The sequence below is a fragment of the Canis lupus genome, chromosome 20 (assembly GCF_048164855.1).
Source record: "Canis lupus baileyi chromosome 20, mCanLup2.hap1, whole genome shotgun sequence".
NCBI classification, from domain to species: domain Eukaryota; kingdom Metazoa; phylum Chordata; class Mammalia; order Carnivora; family Canidae; genus Canis; species Canis lupus.
This window is the reverse complement of record NC_132857.1, coordinates 14296295-14319468: the sequence shown is the minus strand read 5'-3', so window position 1 is coordinate 14319468 and position 23174 is coordinate 14296295. Positions and strand designations below refer to the sequence as shown.

Sequence of the window (23174 nt, the reverse complement as noted above, 5' to 3'; positions counted from 1 at the left end):
CTGGATAAGGAAACAAGGCATGAAAGAAGAGGGCTGATGGATTGGGGGAAAGTGAAGAAGGTCAATGGACTAAAAATCGAAGTTCAGACACAAAATAATCATAATGAGAGGGACAAGCTGAAGGAAAGGCAGGTGTGGCTAGAGAGCAGGATGCCTGAATCAGCAACTTTGGCAGTGGAGCAATTGTAGATGGTGACAAGATCCAGGATGTGGCCCCAAGAGTGGGCAGCTGAGATGGAGTGAAGTTAAGGCCATTAGAGATGGGGAGATTGAGAACTGGAGGCCAGACTATCATATGGGTCAACTCTGAATTTTGAAATCACTGGGGTTGAGAGGAACACTGCTGGGAAACCAAAGAGTGAATGGGGGACCCGGAGATGAAAGCTTCTAGAAGGTAGAAAGGAGGTACTATTAGGTACACTGACTCAGAGGAGAGGGTTACAAGAGCATCACGGAGTAAGGGTCTAGAAATGATAGTGGGGGCAATGAAACACCAACTCCACCTCCACCTAGTGTATGAGAATAAACAACTACTATTTAAACAACCACAGGAGAAGGGTATCTGCAGGCTAAATCTAGGTTTAGTTGGAGCAAGAAAGTGAAAGACTTCAGAGAAGTGGATGCTATAGGAGGATTTGCTGAAAATGAAGCATATGGAGGGTGTAGTGGCAGGTTTCAGCAAATGAGGAAGAGTGGAGGATTCATTCAAAGAACAGTAGCAAAATAATAATGCTAAAGGATTGATGACTAAAATGGATGATATTTGGGCATTAACTGATAAAAATAAGTTGAAAAGCATAAGAGTGATCACTGGCCCTAATGATCCAAGGGTTTAGCTCATTTGGTCTGAGATTGTGGTGTTTCTGCACATGCCACTGCTTTGGATTTTTTTTTTTTTAAGATGCCATTTATTTATTCATTCATGAGAGACACAGAGAGAGGCAGAGAGAGAAGCAGGATCCTGGCATGGAGCCTGATGTGGGACTTGATCCTGGGTCTCCAGGATCATGCCCTGGGCTGAAGGCAGACACTTAACCGCTGAGCCATCCAGGGATCCCTAATTTGGATGTTCTTGAGTCAGAAGTTGCATTTTACCCCCTTTACAGCTTAGTGTAGCTTTGGTTCCAGAGGCTTCAATTTGAACACCTGCTAGGTGTGAAATTGGCTATTTCACAGGTGAGGTGTCAAGAATCCCATAGAGTAGGGATGAAGGATCCTAAGTGAGATGTTAGAGACCTCAAAGGTTGGATGTTATGCATCCCAGAGAATAGAGTATGGGCAATCCTAGAAGATGCATCTCTATACTCAAACAGCCTGGAGTATGCTGGTCCCAAGAATCTGCAAGTGATATATGCCATACTATATGTGTAGTGCTGTGGTTTATTATTAGAACTCAAGGATTTAGGATTTACTCTGGGTCATCATATACAAGCTTCTCAACCTTTTTGAGTCAATAGTATGTCCTCATTAGTCCCTAATTATAGATCAGAGGATCTTGTATCAAATATAATCATTGAGCTTTGTAATTTAAGAACTCTGGTTGCAGCATTATCTTCAATTTTTAAATTGTGAAAACTTGCATAAGTTGCAAGTTATGTGCTATTTTTAGTTAACTCTAGCAAAATATAGCTGGAGGTCCTGTCACAAGATTAACAAACAATTATACAAATTATTGGGGAGGTTATTTATTATTTTAGTTATGTTATATTATCTTTCCCCACTGACAAAAGCAATCAAAATGACCAAGGTTAAATCAGTGAAAATGAATAGATTCCCAAAGTTTCTAAGTGTTGTTAAAAAATGTCATGCATTTACTAAATTTCTTAGAAGTTAACCAAAAAGGGTTAGTGAGGCAAAAACACAGTGAGTTTTTGAACCCTCCTTATGGGTTCAGAATCTGGCTAGAAATAGAATTCTAGAAATCATCTCATCAATCCTCTCACTTTCTGGATCAAGAAACTGATACTTAGATCTGTGCAGTGACTATTTCCAATGACTTTAACCTATACTGACAAAATGTCAGACAAGATTTTTATTGGAACAGGAACTGGATGGAATGACAATAATATCATAAGTGTAAAGTCTCCAATATCGCAGGATTATAGTCTTAGACTTTGGATTAGTATAGCAGTGTCTAGTCCGGTGTTGACAGTAGCCTTGCAGATGGTCACCTGCTGCTCCTTGAACACTTCCCCTGATGAGAAATTGGATTCTTCCAGAGTAACCCATTCTGTTATGAGGTATCTGTTAAAGTTAGAAAGTCTTTAACATTGAGTTGGTGTTGTTATGCCTATGAATTCCACCCATGGGTTCTACTCTCTGGAGCCAAGACCTGCAAGTGTTTGCCAATAGCAGTTATGTCTGATCTAATTCTTTTTCTTCCAGGAAAGACATCTCTAGTTCTTTGAGTTACATGTCATATGTGGGGCAAAGAAGTAAAGGAAAGAAAGAAAATAATGTGGTGTAGCTTATTATTAGAACTCAAGGAGTTAGGATTTATTCTGGGTCATCACATACAAGCCTCTTAACCTTTCTGAGTCAACAGCATGTTCTCGTTACTACCTAATTGTAGACCAGAGGATCTTATATCAAATATAATCACTGAGCTTTGTAATTCAAGAACTCTGGTTGCAGCACATCTTCAATTTTTAACTTATGAAAGGAATAGCTATACTGAAAAGAAATCAAATGCTACTGATGTGGGAAACAAAGGCAGAAGAGAAATTATTAAATTTCCTTACTATCTATAGCCCATTGACAAGTCCTTGAAACAGGCAGAGTGACATTCCTCTAGGGACTCAATTGCCTTGATGTTGATATTTTGCTAAGGGCAAAAGGCAATCTGAGCCCGAGCCCCTGGATCTTGTAAGTCTACTTTAACATATAAAAATTCCTGTAGAAATTTCCTTTATATCTAACCACACCCCCAAGATACATATTGACAATCATCCACTGAGCATAGGGCCCACTGATACACATCTGAAGGGTCTCATGACTAAGATTTTATTAGACAGTAATAAATGACATTTTCCCAACAATAGCTAGCCCCTTCAAGGTCGTGGAAACCTTGCTTCCAAAATTTCTCAGAGATTAACACTATCCCTAAGCCCCTCCCAACTTGAAAGTATATAATGGGCCGCTCCTCATGACCCCAATGCAGCTCTTTCTGCCCATGGGTCCTGTTGCCCTGCTTTAATAAAAATCACCTTTTTGCACCAAAGACATCTCAAGAATTCTTTCTTGGCCATTGGTTTCAAATCCTAATGTCTTTTCTACATCATATGGCACCTCAGATGGGACCTCTCTCACTCCTGAGGGCCTTTTCTGAATCCTCACTTAGTAAAACTCTATTGCTTTACTTGTTCTCCTTTGTATGCAAGATTCATTCTTGGCCCTGTGAGACAAGACAAGAACCTTGCTCTCCTGCTTCACTATGAATTGTAATGTGAAGGGGAGATTCAAGGAAATACAAAGTAAGACTTTTTATTTGTAAAGACTGTGGACTAAGACACCTAATATCAGAATCTATAGACTTCCTGTTGCACTAAAACATGATAACACTCAAAATTTTACAACTTTGTAATAAAAAAATAAAATTTTTAACAGTTATTTAACTGTTCCTTTTAAAAAGGGAGGAAAATATTCCTTCTCACTTCTTCAAATATTAGTTAAAATGCCAGGAAACAACTGATATGCTAGGATATTCTTAACTAAGATTTAAATTAGATTTGGGGAAAGTTGTGCATGTCATTTTCATTAGGTTGCAGACTATAAAAATATAAATTTACTTTGATTTTTTCACTTTACTTTTTTTTTAAGATTTTATTTATTTATTCATGAAAGACACAGAGAGGCAGAAACACAGGCAGAGAGAGATGCAGGCTCCTCCCCCCCCATCAGGGAGCTTGATGTGGGACTCGATCCCTGAACTGGGATCACACCCTGAGCCAAAGGCACACACTCAACCGCTGAGCCACCCAGGCGTCCCTGATTTTTTCACTTTAAATCCTAGAAGGGACTGTTTTTCTTTATTCTTTTTTTTTTTTTTTTTTTGAAGCCATTGCTGCTTTCTTTTTTCTTTTTTTTTTTTTTTAAGATTTTATTTATTTATTTGAGAGAGGAACCGAGATAACGACAGAGAGATAGTGACAGCGAAAGAGATAGCAGGAGCAGGGAGGAGAGGGAGAAGCAGGATCCCCAGTGAGCAGGGAGCCCATTGCAGGGCGCCGGCTTGATCCCAGAATTCTAGAATCACAATCAGAGAGAAGGCAAATGCCCAACCGACTGAGCCATCCAGGCACCCCTGTTTTTTCTTTATCCCTTAGAAAATATATGGTGATGAAGAGAAGAATTTGCTATCCCAAAATACGCCACTTTGGTCTTGAGGATTATTTTGATCTAAAAGCAATCAAAACCCAGCAGATTCATGAAAATCTCTTCCTCCACTCTAATGGCCTAAATTTGGGAAAAAGGGGCCAGTCAGGAAGACAGCTATTACCTTAGATGGAACTTTTTACCTAAGAAATTTATGTGCTTGGACGCCTGGGTGGCTCAGGGGTTGAGTGCTTCCCTTCCGCCCAGGGCCTGATCCTGGAGACCCGGGATAGAGTCCCATGTCGGGCTCTTTGCATGGAGCCTGCTTCTCCCTCTGCCTATGTCTTTGCCTCTCTCTCTCTCTCTCTCTCTCTCTGTGTGTGTCTCTCATGAATAAATAAATAAAATCTTAAAAAAAAAAAAAAAAGAACCTATAAGGGAAGAAGGGAAAACTTTTAGATCTCTTCAGTGCTTATTTATTTATTTATCTTTTATTTTTTATTTTATTTTTTTTAAAGGGATAGAAGTTTATTAAGCAAAGATACAGAGAAAGCTCTCAGGAATGAGAGGGGTCCTGACAGGGTTGCCCTTCGGTGCTTATTTAAATATCCACTGATATAATCATCTTGATAAATTTAAAATATAAAATAACTTATTTTCTAAACACAGAGATAGATGAATACACACATTCATCTGACAAATCTAGCCACATAGATGTTATGTTTATCCAAGTACTAATTTACCTATAAACAAAGTATTTTTAAAACACAGCCTAAAAAAAAAATTAAAAATAAATAAAATAAAATAAAATAAAATAAAATAACACACAGCCTAAGAAACCAGAGACAAACTTAAAATGGAATTTTGTTACTTACAAATTGCTTTGAGTCTAGTGAGATTTTCAAATACTGACCATAACTCGATCGGGTTCTATGTAAATTTGAGGTTAAAAAAGGCTTCACTACGGGGATCCCTGAGTGGCTCAGCGGTTTAGCTCCTGCCTTCCACCCGGGGCGTGGTCTTGGAGACCCGGAATCGGGTCCTGCATCGGGCTCCCTGCATGGAGCCTGCTTCTCTCTCTGCCTCTCTCTCTCTCTCTCTCTCTCTGTGTCCCCCATGAATAAATAAGTAAAATCTTAAAAAAAAAAAAAAAAAAGGGCTTCACTATGTATATAGAACAATAGCCCTTACTCACCCACCCATTACATGTCATTTTGCATGATGAGAACAGGAGAAATATGAATTCTATTTATTAGATTGCTCATGGGAAGGAATAGGTTCAGTGAAAACATTTTTGCTAAGTGTTTGCTATGTATTTGCCAGGATGATAGTGATGTTAAACTTGGGAGATGAGTGTATATGCATTTTAAAATTATATTTGGTAATTAGGTTATTTTACACAATAACCATTCAATTTATTTAGACTCCACTACATCCTAGGCATCTTGCCAAATGTTAGAGAGAATATGAAGATAAGATAGTTCCCATTCCACACTGTGATTGGTGAAACCAATACTCAATTATGATACAGCATGCAATCTTATAGATGTACAAAAAGTTAAATATAGCATAACATATTCTAATATATTAGAAATATAGTAGAAAGTTTCAAGTCAAAATTTCCTGTTGAGTAAAACCTTTGAAGTAATATACACTAAATCATTATGAGAATTTTAAAGTTAAAAATATTTGTGGGGGGATCCCTGGGTGGCGCAGCGGTTTGGCGCCTGCCTTTGGCCCAGGGCGCGATCCTGGATACCCAGGATCGAATCCCACGTCGCGCTCCCGGTGCATGGAGCCTGCTTCTCCCTCTGCCTGTGTCTCTGCCTCTCTCTCTCTCTCTCTGTGTGACTATCATGAATAAATAAAAAAATTTAAAAAAAAATATTTGTGGGACACATGACTGGCACAGGGGAAAGAGCATGTGACTCTTGATACCGGGTTAGTGAGTTCAGGCCCCACATTGGGTGCAGAGATTACTTAAATAAATAAATAAACTAAAAAATTTGTAAAATGAAATGAGCTAACAGTTTCAAATTTTTTTCTTTTCCATGTTTCTCATTTTAAACAAAGTATATTTTTCATTCTAGCTTTCTGTAAGATTTTTCAGAGAACTTTATGGAAGAGATCATCTTGAGCTGGACCTTGAAGAAATGAGGATTTTCTGAGCAGAAAAGGAGCAGAATAAACTCCAGACATAGGGACCTACATAAGCAAAGGGTAGAAGCTCTAGTGTGTTTGGGAAATGGGAAGCACTGACCTGCTAATTGAGGTATAAGGGGGGGGAAATGGTAGCAGTTGTAGTTAGAAAGGAGTCAGAACCAGGTTACTAAGTGCCTAATTACATCCTCAGGCAGTGGAGAAACAGTGGAGGGTTTTCATTTTAAATTTTTATTTGTAAATTACAGAAAAGTTGCAAGTATAAATAGTATAAGAAACACCAGTATATATCCTTTAAAAAAAAAAAAGATTTTATTTATTTATTCATGAAAGACACAGAGAGAGAGAGAGAGGCAGAGACATAGGCAGAGGGAGAAGCAGGCTCCACAGGGAGTCCGATTCAGAACTGGATTCTGGGACTCCAGGGTCATGCCCTGAGCCAAAGGCAGACACTCAACTGCTGTCCCCAATGTATATATCCTTTATCCAGATTACCTTATTGTTAATATTTTGTCCCATTTGCTTTTCATTGATTTCTCACTCTCCTTTTTATTATGTATTATGTATTACATGTACACACACACACACACATATATTTTTTCTGTACTATTTAGGAATAATCATGGCCCTCTTCTCCAAAGTACTTCTGTGTGTTTTTCCTAACAATTGGGATACTCTCTTTATAATCACAGAAGGATGCCTGGGTGGCATGGCAGTTGAGCATTTGCCTTCAGCCCAGAGCATGATCCTGGGGTCTTGGGATCCAGTCCCATACCGGGTTCCCTGCATGGAGCCTGCTTCTCCCTCTGCCTATGTCTCTGCTCCTCTCTGTGTCTCTCATGAATAAATAAATAAAATCTTTTAAAAAAATCTTAGGATAGTTATCAACTTTAATCCTGATATCTAATCAGGATTTTATCTAATATCTAATCTGGAATTCATATGCCAATTTTGTTGACTGAAGTAGTAACATCTTTTATAGCATTTTCTCCCTTCCAGTAAAGGATTCATTCTAAGGTAAAGTATTGCATTTAGTTGTTGCATCCTTTCACTCTTTTAATCTAGAACATTTCTAAAGCCTTTCTTTGGCTTTTATTACATTGACATATTTTAATATAGCCCCTTTTCTTTTTTAATAGAACAGGCTTCGTTTTGATGCAGAGGATTTTATATAGGGGGCTGCATAATCAGATCTGGGTTTTAGAAAAAGTCAGTCTAGAGGCAATGTTAAGGATGGACCTGAAGATAAGAGGGTATTGATTTGGTAATGAGATAGGAGGCTGTTGTTGGACAATATTCTTTCTACTCTGGTAGAAGTCAGAATCTCTGGAAGTTGGGGCAGGCATAGGAATGAAGGGAAAGAGCTTCAAAGTTTGAGTCCTGGGACGCCTGGGTGGCTCAGCAGTGTGATCCCGGAGTCCTGGGATGGAGTCCCATATCGGGCTCCCTGCATGGAACCTACTTCTCCCTCTGCCTATGTCTCTGCCTCTCCGTCCCTGTGTCTCTCATGAATAAATAAATAAAATCTTTAGAAAACAAACAAACAAACAAAGTCTGAGTCCTGGGTGAGGTTGCTTCTAGAATAGTATAGAATGTCAAGTCCACAAAGGTCATTAGAGAAGCAAGACTCAGATCTAAAACAGTGGGTTTGAATTTCAGATTCAGATTCTGATTATAGCATAAATCAGATTAGATAGTGGCATGTCTTCTGAAGAATAGCATTAAATGCATTGATGGGCTTACAATTATGGAAAGTAAATCCCCGAGTACTAAAAATTAAGAGGGAAGAAAAATACCAAAAACTAGGCGTGAATTGATATTCTAGCAAACTTGAGGGGAATTTCTAGTCTTGGTATGACCTATGAAAGCCCACACAAATGCAGGAAATTAGGCCTTGAGTGTCAGTGAAGTAGTTAGAACTGAAACCCTTGCATAAAGCCAGGATCAATAAGGGCTCCACCCTCCATAAAAGAAAAAAAAATCAACTATGGGCACTGGCAGATGATAAGGAATTTTGCTTGTCTTGGCCTGGGCTTTCCGTGGGGGGAAACATAAGAAAGCTTCATGTAGGTTTGGATTTGAATTCACATTGTCTAAATGGTCTAGGAATCTTTCAGCCTAGAAATCCACATAAAATGACCCACTGAATGATAACACAGATTTGCTCAATATCAATAGAGGCAAATGGAAAACTGCTTGGGAGGGTCATACCTTCAATATAATCCATGCAGGATTCCTACAGATAAAGCCTTGCTATAAAGATGAGTTCAGGGATCCCTGGGTGGCGCAGCGATTTGGCGCCTGCCTTTGGCCCAGGGCGCGATCCTGGAGACCCGGGATCGAATCCCACGTCGGGCTCCCGGTGCGTGGAGCCTGCTTCTCCCTCTGCCTGTGTCTCTGCCTCTCTCCCTCTCTCTCGGTGACTATCATAAATAAATAAAAATTTAAATAAATAAATAAAAATAGAGATGAGTTCAATCAAAAGCTATAAGGCATGTGTAGGGGAGAAGGAACTTCACCATGAATAAGAAGCCACAGAGACAATAAACATAAGAGTTAAATTCCCAGTAACTTCAGATAATAGAGCTACTAGCTTAAGACTATAAAATGAGCATGCAAAATAAAGACCTAAAACAATTAATCTAAATGTAAGCAAAGTATAAGATACATGGAGATTAAAAAACAGTAAAAATTGAAAAATGAACAAGACAGAACTTCCAAACACATAAAATATAGTTGTTTAATTTTAAAACTCAGTTAAAAAGAAATTTTTTTTACAAAAAAGGAAAATTAGTAAATTGGAAGATAAAGATACTTAAAAGAGTAAAAGATATGGAAGAATGAGAAGAATTATTTGGGTTATCAGAAAAAGAGAATACAGATAATCAGGAGACATAATAGTCAAAGAAATAATAGCTGAGAATTTTCCAGAATAAAGACATGAGTCCTCAGATTCTGAAAGCACAATGAGACCCAAATAAAAATATATACTTGGACACAGTGTGGGAAAATTCGAAGAAAAGAAAATCAAAGGAAAGAAAATATATTAAAAGTAACCAGATAGGGATCCCTGGGTGGCGCAGCGGTTTGGCGCCTGCCTTTGGCCCAGGGCGCGATCCTGGAGACCTGGTATCAAATCCCACGTTGGGCTCCTGGTGCATGGAGCCTGCTTCTCCCTCTGCCTGTGTCTCTGCCTCTCTCTCTCTCTCTCCCTGTGTGACTATCATAAATAAATAAATTTTTTAAAAAAAGTAACCAGATAAAAAAGACATTATCTTTAAATGTTGATTATCCTAACAACAATAGAAACCAAAAGAATAAAGTAATATCTTGAAAATGCTGAGAAAAAATAACTGCTAACCTATAAATCCATACTTTGATAATCATTAAAGAGCATGAGGGAAAAAAAACATTTCTGGACATATAAATACCCAACATAACTATACATTTATGCATTTTTTTTTTGTTTAAACTTTTATTTATTTATGCTAGTCACAGAGAGAGAGAGAGAGGCAGAGACATAGGCAGAGGGAGAAGCAGGCTCCATGCACCAGGAGCCCGACGTGGGATTTGATCCTGGGTCTCCAGGATCGCGCCCTGGGCCAAAGGCAGGCGCCAAACCGCTGCGCCACCCAGGGATCCCCATTTATGCATTTAAATATACACATACATACATACAATCAACTCAATAACAATTTCTGAAGGGTGGACTTTGGGAAGAGAAATATTACCCAGACAATTTAAGTGCAATAAACAATGATGAGCAAAGTAATTGTTAAATATGTAACTGAATAAATATGTAATTAAATAACAATATCTAATTTGGGATTATATAAAGAACTAAAATTCAGAAAACAATTGCATGTAACACAAAGAAGGAATGATCAAAGTTAAAAAGGTATAAGTTTCTTGTATTGTTTAAAAAATTGTTAGAGCGGGATCCCTGGGTGGCGCAGCGGTTTGGCGCCTGCCTTTGGCCTGGGGCGCGATCCTGGAGACCCAGGATCGAATCCCACATCGGGCTCCCAGCATGGAGCCTGCTTCTCCCTCTGCCTGTGTCTCTGCCTCTCTGTCTCTCTCTGTGTGACTATCATGAATAAATAAATAAAATCTTAAAAAAAAAAAAAAAAAAAATTGTTAGAGCAATTGATTGACTTTAAGTATATGAATATGGTTTTTAAATTTAGGGATTAAACACGAAGAGAATTGTTATAGGGTATCTACTGTCCAAAGCATTAATGGGAGGAAATAAGGAAAAACTGAAATCGATCCAAAAGAGAGCTAGAAAGATTTATTTATTTATTTATTTATTTATTTATTATTATTATTTTTAAAGATTTTATTTATTTATTCAGAGGGAGACAGAGGAAGGGAGAGAGGCAGGAACACAGGCAGAGTGAGAAGCAGGCTCCATGCGGGGAGCCCGACGTGGGACTCGATCCTGGTACTTCAGGATCATGCCCTGGGCCAAAGGCAAGCACTCAACAGCTGAGCCAGCCAGGTGTCCCAAGAAAGAATTTTTTAAAAGAAAAGAAAAGATCCAAAATAAGAGAAATAACTCTAAATGTATTAGAAATTATAATACATATAAATGGACTAAATGCTCCTATTAAAGGCAGAGATTCTCAGTTGGACTGAGAAAAAAGAAATCATCTCTACACTCTTTATAATAGGAATACCTAAAAGCATAATTTGAAGCAAAAAAATTGAAAATAAAACAGGCAAATTCTAAAAAGAAATCTGTGGTTTCTATGTTAGTATCAAACAAAATATTCTGTAAGGAAAGATATGTCATTGAGGATTAAATAATAAGATGAACAATTCTCAGGACAATATAATATTTTTTTATAGATTTATTTTTAAGTAATCTCCACACCCAATGTGGGGCTCCACTCTCCAATCTAAGATCAAGAGTCACATGCTCCACCAACTGAGCCAGCCAGACATCCCTGCAATATAACAATTTTTAAATAGGGCTAATAACATAGCTTTAAAGCAAAATTTGACACAGTTGTACTGGGAAGACAGGCAAGCAATAAACAAGTTGATTGGAGTGCCTGTGAAACCTACAATTAGAGATGTTAAAAGCACTTGGGGGCCCGGGTGGCTCAGGGGTTTAGCGCCGCCTTCCGCCCAGGGTGTGATCCTGGAGACCTGGGATTGGGTCCCACGTTGGGCTCCCTGCATGGAGCCTGCTTCTGCCTGTGTCGGTCTGTCTGTCTGTCTCTCTCTCTCTCTCTCTGTGTCTCTCATGAATAAATAAATAAAATATTTTTTAAAAATAAATAAAAAATAATAGCACTTGGACATAACTAATACCTAGGCTAGTTTTAAGTCTAAAAATTTGAAAGTAGAAGCATGTGTTACCCCAAGTTCAATAGATTGTGGGATTCTTTTTTTTTTTTTTTAAGATTTTATTTATTTATTCATTAGGGACACAGAGAGAGAGAGAGAGAGAGAGGCAGAGACACAGCCAGAGGGAGAAGCAGGCTCCATGCAGGAAGCCCAATGTGGGACTCCATCCCAGGTCTCCAGGATCACACCCTGGGCTGAAGGCGGTGCCAAACCTCTGAGCCACCTGGGCTGCCCAGATTGTGGGATTCTTGAGAAGAATTGTATTCAACTTTGAAGGACCCTTGTGCCTATCACAGTGCATTATACAAGTGCTCAGTAAGGGTTAAATTGAACATATTCTCATAGATACTTTTTTTTTAGCATGTACACATTTTCTATTGTAGAGATTAATATTTACTGAATGAATACTAAGGGGACCATAGGAAAGGTTTGAGGTATGGTTCCTGCCTTTAGGAATATTGTAATTTAAAAAAAACAAAAAAAAAAAAAAAAAAAAGGAATATTGTAATTTAGTTGGAAGATTTTAAGATCCTAGTAATTTGAAAAATTAAAAAAAATAATAATAATCAATTGTTCATAATCAAGTTTTAACTGGTATAGTATTTGAATGAGAAGAGAGAAAAAGTTCACCAGTAATTTAAGATATTCGAGAAAGCTGTAAATAGGTGAAATTTTAGTTGGTCCTTGAGAAATGGGCATCTTTGGTTTTAAAAAAAAGAGAACATTTTGGCTTGAGGAATTCACAGAAAGGTTCAGAGGCAGAAATTATTGTACATATCTGTGTGACATTAATGACTCTAGTTTCAATGTAAAATAAGTGCTGAGGAACGGTGAGAGAGAAAGTTGGATAGAGGATCATATGCATTATAGAGGATCTTAAAGTTGTTAGGGATATGGAATTGCTTTAGTAGGTAATACGGAATCATGGGTTCTTAAACTGGTCTGACAAAATTTTTCTAAGCTATTTTCACGAATAATCTGGAAGTGGTATGCGAAAGAAGGAGGGAGTGGGAAGAAGGAAAATCTGTTAAGATATATTTAAAGTAATCCAGGTATAAAGTCACCATAAGGGGCATGCCTGGGTGGCTCAGTGGTTGAGCCTTTGGTTCAAGCATGATCCTGAGTCCGGGGATCAAGTACCACATCACGCTCCCTGCAGGGGGCCGGCTTCTCCCTCTGCCTATGTCTCTGCCTCTCTCTCTCTCTGTGTCTCTCATGAATAAACAAATAAAATCTTAAAAACAACAACAACAACAACAGGGAAATAGGAAAAGTGGAGTAAATTTAAGGGACATATCAAAAGAAGAAATTACAAGATTTTGTATCAGATTGAGTACAAGCAAACAAAATTAGATATAGGTCAAAATAAGCTTAGAATAATGGTGGTATCCTAGACAAACAGCTAATGTCAACAGGAGTCAATAATCCATAAAATCACAGAAAATTATTTTCATTTTTATTTATTTTAAAGATTTTATCTATTTATTTGAGACAGGGAGAGAGAGTATGCAAGTGGGAGGAGGGGCAGGGGAACAAGTAGACTCCTTGCTGAGCATAGAGCCCAATGTGGGGCTCTATCCCAGGGCCCTGAGATCCTGATCTGAGCCAAAGTCAGATGCTTAACCAACTGAGCCACCCAGATGCCCCATAAATTCACAGAAATTTAGAGATGGTGAGGACCTTAGAAATTATATGCACAGAACTTTCCTTTTGGAGATGAGGAAATAAATAGAGAGAGCTTACCTGACTAGTTCATGGTCATCCTGGTGGTTGAGGTAGAAAATGCCTACCTAGAATCCAAGGAGAGATAACCCGTGAGTAGCTGAAATTATGCTGCTGGAGGGAAATCAGTGTTGGGTGGATATCTCTGGGGAGTCCTCTGAAAGGCAATTGGAGAGATGGGAGTAAATGTGCTCTTCAAAGGAAAAATTACATAGGGACAAGAGAAGAGAAACAATGATAAAATGACAGGGAATATCCACTATTAAGGATTCAAACTAGAAGGGAGATGGCTCCCAAAGTAATCAGGGAAGGATAGATCAGAGGTGAGGGGCAATTGGAAGTGGCCAGATCCAAATCCTGTAGTATGTTGCTGTTATGATGACTTCAGTCTTTTGTTATTTTATTTTGCACAAAACTATTTTATGTAAAAATTGCCATACTGGAGCACCTGGGTGGCTCAGTTGGTTAAGTGTCTGCCTTCGCTTTAGGTCATGATCTCAGGGTCCTAGGATTGAGCCCCAAGTTAAGCTCTGAGTTCAGTGGGGAGTCTGCTTCTCTCTCCTCCCCACCCCCCAACTCATACTCTCTCTCTCTTTCTCTCTCACAAATAAATAAATAAAATCTTTTTAAAAAATCACCATGTAATCTGTCAATATTTTATTTCATGTTGGTTTTTACCACATGCATGGTCTTTTTGTTTGATTATTAATGCTTATTAATTTTATAAGCAAACATTAACTATTTAACAAACATAAGCAAACTGTTTCATGTTCAAAACACTGACAATAATCTACCTATATGCCATTTTTCCATCCTACATCCCTCCCTCCCCACACCGAATATAACCACTATTCTTCGCACTTTTATTTTTATTTTTTATTTTTTTGTTTTTTTTAAAGATTTATTTATTTATTCATAGAGACACACACACACACAGAGAGAGGCAGAGACAGGGAGAAGCGGGCTCCATGCAGGGAGCCCGACGTGGGACTCGATCCCCGGTCTCCAGGATCACACCCCGAACGCAGGCGGCGCTAAACCGCTGCGCCACTGGGGCTGCCCAATTTTTTATTTTTTTTTTTAAGATTTTATTTATTTATTCATGAGAGGCACACAGAGAGAGAGAGAGAGGCAGAGACACAGGCAAAGGGAGAAGCAGGCTCCACGCAGGGAGCCCAGTGTGGGACTCGATCTGGGGTATCCAGGATCACGCCCTGGGCTGAAGGCGGCGCTAAACCACTGAGCCACCAGGGCTGCCCTGCACTTTTATTTAGTGTTATTACTACATGTATACACATAACTACTAAGTAAATTCTTTAGTTCATTTTTTCCTTTAAAGTGGCTCTTACATGCTGTAAGTAATCTTTGAAACTTACTTTTTAAAAAAGATTTATTTATTTATTTATTTATTTGAGAGAGGGAGAGAGAATGCAGCAGGGAGAGGGGCAGAGGGAGAGGGAAGAGAAGCAGACTCCCCACTCAGCTCAGAGCATCCCACAACCCTGAGATCATGACCTGAGCCAAAGTCAAGAGTCAGACGCTTAACCAATGAAGCCACCCAGGTGCCCCTGGAACTTATTCACACAATATTATGTTAAGAATCATTATTTTAGGGGCACCTAGATGACCAGTCAGTGCCTGGATCAAGCCCCGCCTTTCCCTTTGCCTTTCACCCCACTCATGAGCTCTCTCTCACTTTCTCTCTCAAAAAAACAAACAAACAAACAAAAAAACAAATAGATAAAATCTTTTAAAAAATCATATTTTGTATGTAGTTGTAGTCCATATTTACTGTTTTACAGCACTCTGTATGTGACTATGCCACACTTTATTTTCCTGTCAGTGGTTATTTAGGCTATTTCCAAATTGTTCAGTCTATTTTAAATAGTGTTACTATGAATATTTTTGTTCATGTCCACTGGCGTATATTACAGGGACTTCTGTGGGGTATATATCCACTTATATTGATTTAATGGCATTAGGCAAATGTTCTGATTGTGGAAATTCAAGTCTAAAATAATCATCTTTTCCTAAGATGAATAGATTTAAATACCACCCTAGGAGTCTTGTATGGTGTGCGCTCAAGATAAGGGTTATTTGCCAAATGTTTTCTTGGGCCCCAAAATTATAAGCAGTAGTTGGTGACAGATTTTTTTCCCCACTGACCCAATTTAATATCAATGTGATTTTCAAGATACAAAAGGAAAACTGAAGGCCAGAGGCAAGGAAAAGAGATACCAGGTTAACTGAAGCTTAGGATTGCTTGGCAGCTGGTCCGGAATAATTCACTTTCATCTCCTTTGAGGGTCTTACCCTACCTAGCAGCCCTCCTTGTGTGAGAGTGAACAATATGAACAAAAAGAACCAAGGAAAAGGCCTCTGTCAGATTTGTTCTCTCAGAATCTGTTGATTGTCTACCAAGAAAAGTTTCTTACTCTTAAGAGGTTCTGAGCTTAAAAGTCCTATCTCTTTGTGAACATGTAAGAAAGAACCCTTTTCCACACATGTGTATGTGTGCATCCACAGGTATGGGCGACATGCAAGAGAAAAGTGAACATTGGACAGACACAGAAGCTAGACTGCTACTCTCTATAGTATTGTCTTCAGGTTTTTTAGTATTGCAAACATCACTTAAATGAAAATTGTTCCTGTACCTTAAATAACAATAACTTTATTGCTGAAACTACCCATTCATTTTTACTTGCAGCAATCACACCAGAAATCATGCACATTATTTAGTGAAACTACCTAAATTCCTGCTTTAAGCATGCATCTGAACCTTTGTGCCCAGTGACAAACCTATCTACTCCCTTCACACCTGCATCACATGGTATCACGATGGAAGGGAAAGAACGGTTATCTAGCTATGTATGTTGTGGAAAATGAGGAACATACAAAGGGCCAACAGAGGGGTGCCTGAGTGGCTCAGTTGGTTAAGAGTCTGCCTTAGGCTCAGATCATGATCTCAAGGTCCTGGGATCCAGCCTGGCATTGGGCTCCCTGCTCAGTGGGGAATCTGTTTCTCCCTCTCTCTCTGCCCCTCCTCCCTGCTTGTGCTCTCTCTCTTTCAAATAAGTAAATAAAATCTAAAAAAAAAAAAAAAAAATAGCCAATAGGTTACCAGTGTGACACGGTTATTATTGTGTTCCAGTGGGGTCTTCTTTGACAAGAGCTCAGAGAAGAATCTTGTGGTCTCTAACTTCTAGTCATTTGCTATACTCTCATTCTTCTTTTAGTTTTGGAAAATAGGTTTTTAAAAAAGCTGAATAGTATACAAATGCCATGCATTTAGGTGGAACACAGTGCCAATGCATTACCAATTATTCCAAGCCCACACACAAAACATATATAAAGAAAATAGGGACATGCCTGGGTGGCTCAGCAGTTTAGCACCTGTCTTCGGCCCAGGGCGTGATCCTGGAGTCCAGGGATCAAATCCCACATCAGGCTCCTTGCATGGAGCCTGCTTATCTCTCTGCCTCTCTCTGTGTGTCTCTCATGAATAAATAAATAAAATCTTTAAATATATATATTTTTATATATTTATATTTATATATATATAAAGAAAATAAATAAATAAAATCTTTAAATATATATATTTAAAGATTAAAGATTAAAGATTAAAGAAAATAAATAAATAAAATCTTTAAATATATATTTATATATATTTATATATATATAAAGAAAATATTTGTGAATTGCAATGTGTGTTCTACAAGGAGATATTTAAATAAAGATAGAAACAGCAGAGGTTTCTTCCTTGTTTGGAGAGTACTTTAGGATATAACACAGAACAACCCTTTTTCCTCACTATGTCAAATGAGGATGCATTTCCCAAGTTGTCCACCCTCCCCGGTGTATCCCCCTGCCCCCCCACCCCCCACCCCCCGCAAAGAGCTGGAACTAAGTTGCAACCAATTAAGGTTTGTGCTTACAAATACATTACTATACAGTCAATATTATTTGGAAATTCTGAATGTAATCTCTATTCAGCATTTATCTAAACATAGTATTAATATTTAAGGTTTATAGATTCAGCTCTATAAAATAATATTATTGGGCAGCCCGGGTGGCTCAGCGGTTTAGCGCCACCTTCGACCCAGGGCATGATCCTGGAGCCCCGGGATCAAGTCCCACGTCGGGGTCCCTTCATGGAGCCTGCTTCTCCCTCTACCTGTGTCTCTGCCTCTCTCTCTCTCTCTCTGTGTCTCTCATGAATAAATAAATAAATAAAATATTTAAATAAATTAATTAAAAAATAAAAAATAAAATAAATTATCATTGCATGTTTATTCACCTCTAGTTTTCCTGTGACAAAATATTAAAACTTGATTAGAAAAGGTAAATTCCTCTTGTTAAAAGGGCATTCACTAGAGCATTCTGATTCTCATTGAGAATTAGTGCAGGGCAGCCCGGGTGGCTCAGCAGTTTACTGCCACCTTTGGCCCAGGGCGTGATCCTGGAGACGGGGGATCGAGTCCCATGTCTGGCTCCCTGCATGGAGCCTGCTTCTCCCTCTGCATGTGTTTCTGCCTCTCTCTCTCTCTCTGTGATTCTCATGAATAAATAAATAAATACATCTTTAAAAAAGAGAATTAGTGCAGCAATTTTTCTATAGATAAAAGAACCTCTTATCTTATGGAGAGCTGCATTAATTACAGACTGAAATTCTGTTTCACGCATCCTCTTTTAGAGCCAAGGAGAGAACAGAAAAAATGTGTGCTGTTGGAAGTCTGTACTCCCATTTTCTTTCTCTTCTTCGAAAATAGCTTTTCTGAAAGGTAAATAGTACACAAATGCCATGAGTTTAGGTGGAACACAGTGCCAAAGCAATACTAATTATTCCAACAACAGCAGTAGCTATAACTCCAAAACCAAAAAACAAATTCCAATGTTATGAGTAACTTTGCTGATCATAATAAAAGAAGATGAAATTTAATGTCAATAGCAGTATGAGTGTAGGAGGTAATTCTATTTCATTTTCTTTTCAGACAAAACAGAAATGGAACATGAAGATACAAGCAAATGAAAAAACCCAGGTAATAAAGAGTATAGATATATCTACAATCTACATTGAGGCCAAAAGCTTTGGTTTTAGAGCTATAAAAGGCAGTTTTCACTTTCTAGAATCTATATTAAGACCTCTACTTCCTTGTGTGTCAACTATCCTCAAATAAAAGAAAAGAAAAAAGACCTATACTTCTTATTTCTTCCCATCACCCTTATAGAGTGATGGTGACCAACCAATAAATAGGCAGAGGCGGAAAATGAGAATAATTTATTGAGCAGACATTCACTATAATATCAGTACTACTGTACATGTAAAATTTACCAATATCTGCTCCCTGTTTTTTGTACCTCTCCATGACCTTTGTTCTCCTTCCTATTTAGCACCAACTCTTGCCCAAGCTTTGTCCAATGACTGGTTTTGGTCAAGCTGTGTGTGTGCAAATCTGCCTACGTGCTCAGGTTTGGGGAAAATTTCTTTCCTCATTTATTCATCTATCTATAAAGAAAGCCAGGCTATTCTTATGCACTGTTACTATAGACCATGTTTTCCATACCACCATTCCAGGAAAAGAATCAGGTGAAATGGAATACTTAGAAGATAGTAAAGAATTAAAAGTAGCATTAGATAAGCATAATTCTACAAATGAAAACCCAGATAACAATCCTGTTACTCTTCTGTAAGAAGCCTGATATAAATAGACATATTGAATCTGTTAAAATACCTTAACCCAGTATATGGAACTTATATTCATCAAAGTAAAGTCAATTTCCCTTTGATGGCTTAGAACGGGTTCACATTTGCAAATGGTGTTGCAGTTGTGTGGTGGTAGAAAGGACACAGCAAACCTAGTTTTGAATTTCAGGTCTGCCATTGATTGGGTGATGACTTTGCCCAAGTACCCTTCTAATTCTTAGTGCTCTCTCACAATGCAGAAAATGATACTAAACTTGAAGAGCTGTTGGTATGGTTAGAGATATTGTATAACATGTCTAGAATAGTGCCTGGTACATATGGGCTGAAAAGCAGGTAGCTTTTGTTGCCGTTGTTATTAATCATCTTGGCACACTACTTTTTCATAAAATCTCTAATATTATGATGAATATACAGGCCCCATTAACTTGAAATAATAAAATAATAAAATGCCTTAAATTCAGTGACTACTTTTGATCCAAAGTACTCAAAACTCATTTCTATTTCTCTGATTAGTTCTGTAAAGGGAAAGATATACCACCATGGAGAACTTGCAGACATCCAAGTACACATCCAAGGGTAGGACAGGGTATCACTGTCTGGCTACACGCCAGCCACATTGTTTTCACCAGCCTATCCACACTAAGCAAAGAAACAATATGGCACCATGAGGAGGGTGAGCAAAAGGAAAAAGATCAAACTGTCCTCATTTTAGGCCACCAGGGATGTCTTACATGATCCCATGAAATACAAATCACTTCAAATCACCTGAAAAAAAATTAAAGAATTTTGGAAAATGAGCAATTTACATAGAAGCTAAGAATTGAAGCAAAGATCTGGATTCATCTCAAAAATCATTTTTAAAAAATTTTGTCCAGAATTAGCCCAGTCATTGCTTCCGTTCTCAGCTTTTCTCAAGCTGTAGAAACAGAGCCAAACTTAGTTCCTTCAGGTTTCTTGTTGGCTGCAAAATGATGAGGCCCCTCATCTCCTCCCTGGTGTTGCAATCCTTTCTCTTTGCGATTGCCTCATCCGCCACCTGCCTCACGCCAACACTTTGCCTACTCTTTTCTTTTCTGTCCCTCCTTCCCGTGTGGCCACTTGGCTGGCTTGCCAACAGTGGATTGGCCGGGAGCAGTGGTCTGTCATGTGACCAAATCCAAGCGTCTGTAAAGCACCTCATTCTGAGTTTTCCATGACGCACCTGCTGTGGTCACATTGGCCCCCAAGTATATAAACGGTCAAATCTTTTCCAAAAGCGGTTTTGACAAAGAACAACTTAAACTGCCAGAGATGTTGACACATGGGCTGTTATCGAGGAGAGTGAGTAAAGCAACCCATTTGAACGACAAGAACAGATAAGGCCCACCTCTTTGTCCCCCTTGCCTTCTTACATTGATATTCCTATGGAGACAAAGGGAAAGAAGAAAAGGAAACAAAGGCAGATCTTTAGTGCTGGCTGTCCCAGGGTTGATTAGGATGCTGATCTGTGTGGCAGGTTTCTAGGTTCTCACCCAACTTCTTGGCTGCGATTCAAAGGATTTAACAGTGCGCTTTGTAAATAGTAGTGTACAAAGCCGGTCTAAAAATAGTACATTTCCAGGGTCTGAATTGGGTGAGTGGAATGAGTGGCAATGGCTGTATTGTACAAGGCAGATTACAAGCGAGTTACTCGATGGTACTTGATATGCAGGGTTATTCACATGCTTCATCTGATTTGGTTAAATAATGCAAACACATTTACCGATGTACATGATCATTTTGTTTATTTGTGCTCTGGAGAGCTTGTGTGTGTTTATGACAGACAAATGTACATGTTCTATTTTCTGACAATCAAACAAAGCTCTCCCGGATGAGGTAAACAGCTGAGTTAAATAGTGGAGCCGACACTCCTGGGAATCGCTGATGTGACACTATGGTGGTTGTTAATGACAGGTTTCCTGCTGCGCTTGCTGCCCTAAAGGATTTTTGCTGAAGGTGGGAATCAACAAGAGGCTCTGACAACTAGTGGGACTGCTTGGTCTGGCTGAAATCTCTCTTGAAACCATGTGTGCAAAGACTTGCGCCTCACTAGAAATTTTTCACCGTGACAGCAACTGGGCTTGTTCTTCTTCCCCACTATCTCCTGTGGCTGGGTTCTGTGGACAGCCAAGGTGAGGTGCTCCTCCCTAGACTAAAGCAGACATTGCAGATGACAACTGTGGAAGCCAGGGTCGCAGAAGATTCAGCTTTAGGTAGGAATATTAGGGGCACCTGGGTGGCTCAGTGGTTGAGCATAATACCAGGATTCTGGGATCCTGAGATAGAGTCCTGCATCAGGCTCCCCTAGGGAGCCTGCTTCTCCCTCTGCCCATATCTCTGCCTCTCTCTCTCTCTCTCTCTGTCTCTCATGAATAAATACATAAAATCTTAAAAAAAAAAAGTAGAAATATTATTTTCTGAAATGAAGGTGCCAGGAAAGTGTTTTACAGTCTTTTGAAAGCAAAAGCCACCCCTCTTAATGATCTCAGCGTATGTAGGTAGTTATTCCTATACATCTTGAGGAGAGAGATTTTCTCATACCAAAGTACAATATAATTATTTCCTACATAAATAACCGTCTTTTAGACAGTTTGGAGACTCTTGGGTGAAGCCCTCAGTTATTCTGGCAGGTTGGTGTCCAAAAATTTTAGAATTTTTAGAGACAGTGCTTGAAGTAACTGGATTAGGGAATACATTATAGAGGGGGAAAAAAAGCCGGTATATCACAATGGCAAACATTTTCCTGACCCAAATTTCATGCCTTTAATCTGATACAATAAATTGGGCCTTATGGTCTCTAGGAGCATACATGTCGGCGCTCCTCTCTCCCCTCCTTGTGCTCTATGGCTTTAGGAAAGTTACATAAACTCTAACTCCCAGTTTCCTCATCTGTACAACAGTAAGAAGAGTACCCACCTCATTAAGTACATTGTTTGTGAGTATTCAATTAGGTAATGTAAGTAAAGCAGTTGGCCCATGGTAATAAATGAAATCATGGTTATCACAATAAGAGGCAATTAGCATTCCTGGGCACAGCCTCTTACCTGCCTAATAACATCCTAGTCTTTCTAAATGGGTATCATCTCACAGGCTGAACACTATGCAAATGTCTAATTCCCTCTGAGAATGACCACCACCATCATTATTATTATCCTGGTTGTTGAAGAATGAACACTTCAAAAGGATTAGGTCAGACTTTCCATTACCTGCCATTTCCTTCTTTATCACCATCTACATGATAATGGGGATTAATTTCTCTTTAAAGCTATCTTGGAAGATAGCATAAATCATTGTTTTAGTTATTCTGGATTTTCTCAATCTGGCTTTTATTTCTTATGCTAAAGAATTACGATTGTTTTCAATAAAGTAGGTATTTGCTTACATCCCCAAAGAGTCTGGGAAACAACATAAATTTCATCTCTTGTTTGAACCTGAATTTTTCAAATGAATGAGAGAATACAACTGAATAGTCCTTTGTGGGGGCACACCCTCGGACATGAGCAAATTGAGCTCTGAAAGAGCCTGATGTAGTTCTGGAGATGTGAAGAGCCAAATAACTTCCTAAAGGTCAGGGTCACAGCAAAAACATTTACCCACCATGTTTGTAAAAAATCAAACTGTGCAAAACAAAATGTAGCTGGTACTTCTGCTGGTATTGTTTTCAAGATTTGCTTTCAATATCTGTACTATAGTGTTTTAAAGTTATTCCAAAAAGAGGGATCACTGTTACTACCACAACTTTTTTTTTTAATTTTATTTATTTATTCATGAGAGACACACAGAGAGAGGTAGAGGGAGAAGCAGGCTCCATGCAGGGAGCCCGACATGGGATTCGATCCAGGGTCTCCAGGATCACACCCCGGGCTGAAGGCAGGTGCCAAACCGCTGAGCCCCAGGGCTG

General features: G+C 38.8%; 1 long non-coding RNA gene across 1 annotated transcript in view; it reads right to left on the bottom strand.

Annotated features, from left to right (window-relative positions):
• Window positions 1-9323: 9323 nt before the first annotated feature.
• LOC140612051 (uncharacterized) overlaps window positions 9324-23174 on the bottom strand; it is a 43145-nt gene continuing 29294 nt past the window's right edge. The window contains exons 3-4 of the long non-coding RNA XR_012013370.1: window positions 13573-13619; window positions 9324-9694 (exon numbers count right to left, since the gene is read on the bottom strand). This is a non-coding gene — a long non-coding RNA (uncharacterized lncRNA). The remainder of the gene's footprint in view (window positions 9695-13572; window positions 13620-23174) is intronic.